The sequence below is a fragment of the Pteropus medius genome, unplaced genomic scaffold (assembly GCF_902729225.1).
Source record: "Pteropus medius unplaced genomic scaffold, Ma_sr-lr_union100, whole genome shotgun sequence".
NCBI classification, from domain to species: domain Eukaryota; kingdom Metazoa; phylum Chordata; class Mammalia; order Chiroptera; family Pteropodidae; genus Pteropus; species Pteropus medius.
The window spans coordinates 5,691,053-5,694,392 of NW_024351073.1; positions in this window are offsets into that span (position 1 = coordinate 5,691,053).

The window sequence follows — 3,340 nt, forward strand, 5'->3', positions numbered from 1 at the left end:
CCTCCGTAGCAAAGCGTACAGGCCACATGCAGCATCACTGAGAATGGTCCTCTCTTTGCTTCCCAGCTGATGAACAAAGTAAGGCCTCCTCTCAGGGGAGTGCTAGAGCTCAGGCCACTCAGGAAATGGAACTGAGCCTCTGGGAGGGAGCAAGGCACAGCCCTCTCCCATCTGGAAGACACAGTATTGATTAGATGTCTTGCTCATTGACCCCACCCCTCTGGTGACAGCTGTTTCCCTGGGTAGCCTGATCTCTGGTCCCAGGCATGACTCAGGGCTGTCGTGACTGTCTCTGAAGAGGACTTTTCCAAATCCCAAACTACAGCAGCTTTATGGGCCAGCTGCACTGTGTTCCCTTTCAGAGGCCACCAAGCCTCTTAAATCATATGAAAATACATCCAAGTTGCATTGTGGGAACTCAGTCAGGCGACCGTCTGCACTACTAATTCTTATGCAACGCTGGGTCTCGGAGGAGCCATTAGAAACCCAGTATACTAGACCTCCGTCACCCTGGCTGGCTTCCGAAGCCTAATATTCGCCTGCTTCTGCAGACTTTAGAGAACCCCTGCCCATTTCCTGTGGTCTCTGGGCTCCCCAGCAAACAGGTTAATGTTCAGCCTCCCTGTCTTCTGAGTACCACTTGTTTTTCTGTTTCTGTTTGGTGAATGACCTCAGGGTTTCCCCTTTCCTGCTCCAACCCAGCTGGAGGTCTCTCTATTAACAGTTTGTTTGCAAGCTCATGGTGGTCCGTGAACTTGTCTGACATTTCCTGGCAGAGAAGCGACTGGACTGCGGCATCCAGAATTTGAGTCCCAGTGTGAAATGCTGTCAGTGTCTCCTCAGAAGACTCTCACTCACGCTATCTGACTATCTGTCCCTCCTTCACCCCACACACCGCGCGCCTTGAAAACACTGCCATACACCAATAACAACCTTCCAGAGGTCCTGACAAGAGAAAAAAGACTTCTATTTCTAAAAAGAGAAACATGCAGTGGTACCTATTATGTAGGGGATGCCACCTTCCATGAGGCTCTTTAAGGATAGTTTGAGGAAAAATCATAGGTCAGCCTTTTAGAAGCCATGCGCTGTTTGTTTACTTATTAAGGAGAAGTCCTGGCCTTTCTGAGGTCTGGTCGTGAGACTTAAACCATTAGCTGAAAAAGAGGGAGAAGAGTAACAATGGCAAGAATTTGTTTTGGCACAAACGCCTCCAACGGAGCCGACTTCTGCTCGTCAGGATGGGTAGTAACGCTGGGCTCTTCCCCTGAGGCCGCCCCAGAGCTGGGCAGCCAGCTCCCAAAATTCATTCCCCATTTATTTTCTTGGGTGGTAACACCCCCACTTTCAGCCAAATCCCATATAAGTTACCAACATGTCCTTACTTTTTTTTAAGGTTAACGGGATAAAACAAACTTTAAAATGCTAATAGCTTTTCGACCTAGAAGGGAACTCAGAAATGATCCAGTTCACGGTGTTCAGGCATCTTTAGTGACAGCAAACTCCCTTCTGGTGAAATCTTACCAAAAGCCCATAGGGCTGACCAGGAAGTAGAAAAGGGTCCAGAACCCACAGACTTGCCTCCTCATCCTCTTGGATGTCTACAAGGCTCTTACGCTGGAGCCTAGGACTCTCTGGAGCCCACTTTGAAAGTTAGCCATGACTACAGAGCCAAGCACGGCCCGGAGAACCCGAGTTACCTGGAGGTCTCAGCACAGCTGGAACCCAGGTTCCTTAAAGCTGGATTTATACACTTACAAGTGTTAGGCCGACGTAGAACACATTGTTCGCGTTTGTGTCACGTTTAGCCCTATGGTGACATAATGCGATGCTCATTTCTTTCTTTCATTAATTTCAGTAATTTCTCTTGGTCAGTGTATTAGTTTTCTAGGGTACCACAGACTGAAAGATTTAAACAACATAAATTTATTTTCTAACAGTCTGGGAGGATAAAAGTCCAGGATCAAGGTGTAGATAGAGCTGATTCCTTCTGAGCCCTCTCTCTTTGGCTCGTGGATGTGTCTTCACACGGTTTTCTCTCCGTACATGTCTGTTTTCAAATTTCCTCTTCATATTAGGACACCGTTCATGATGAATTAGGGCCCACCCTTAATTACTTCTTTAAAGACGCTATGTCCAAATACAGTCACAGTCTGAGGCTCCGGGGACTGGAACTACAACATATGAATGTTTAGGGAGTGGACACAATTCGGCCCATAGCATTTGGCTAAACTTCACCTTTTAGTGGTTAATTCAAAGAGAGCATATAGAAGCTATATTCCCTGAATTCCTGTACATTTAAAAACATTTTTCTGTAGCCTTATTTTTCGGTTACATTTTTTCCCTTAGAACACTAAAAGGGATTGCTCTGTTGACTTCTAGTCCCGTGCTTTGTTATGGAGAAAGTTCGAGGCAGGCAAAATTTCTTTTTTCCAGCTCCAACCACCAGACATGCAAGGAAGGCCATCTTGGACCAGCCCCAGCCAGGAAGACTCCAGCCTCATGAGTGACCCCAGGTGAGACTATCCGAAAAACTGCTCAGCCAAACCCAGTATGAACAGCGGACCCCCAGACTCTTTAGCAAATAAAACAGTTGTCCTTTTAAGCAACTATGTTGGGGGTTGTTTGTTACCCAGGAACTGACATCTGTGCATAGAACCAGCGCATTTCACCCCTGGGTCACAGTGCAGTTTCTTGAGACTCCAGGTGATGAGTTCGGCCTTTGTTTCTCTCCAGCCCGCAGATACCAGCAGCTGCAGGGCTGCTCATAATGCAACGCGGAGACTTTCGCCTTCATCCTGGCTCAGCAACCGACTGCTTCCTGTAAATACGGGGAGTCAGAGTGAATCCTCTCAGCATCACATTCTCAATTTCTTTTTTTTTTTTTTTCCGTCAACTTTTGTTGGGGCCCAAAGCTGGCTTCGCTGATTCTGGTACCCATCTTGCTGAGCACCTGCCTCTCTGCACTAGCGTTTGACTTGCAGTGCATGTGGCAGCTTTTCCCCAGTTACCACAGTTGAGATCAGTTGGGATCACAGACATTGCCTAGTATCTTCATAGAGGGAGCTGTTGTTTCTCCACTTTTTGGGAGGAAGGGGTGATTTCCTGTAGGAGAAAGAGGCTGTTGCTTATCTGCTCTGCCATTTAAAAATATTAGAATAGTAAAAACTTAAAAACCAACATGGGGAACTTTTAATTTTAACTTTTTATTTCATCACTGAAGGATATTAAAAAGAGTAGCTATTTTTAATTATCATCATCCTTTCAGAAGAAGAAAGAAAAGAAAGTCGTTATAACATCTAGAAAAATGCCAAGGACATAAACTCAGAAAAAAGTATAATCC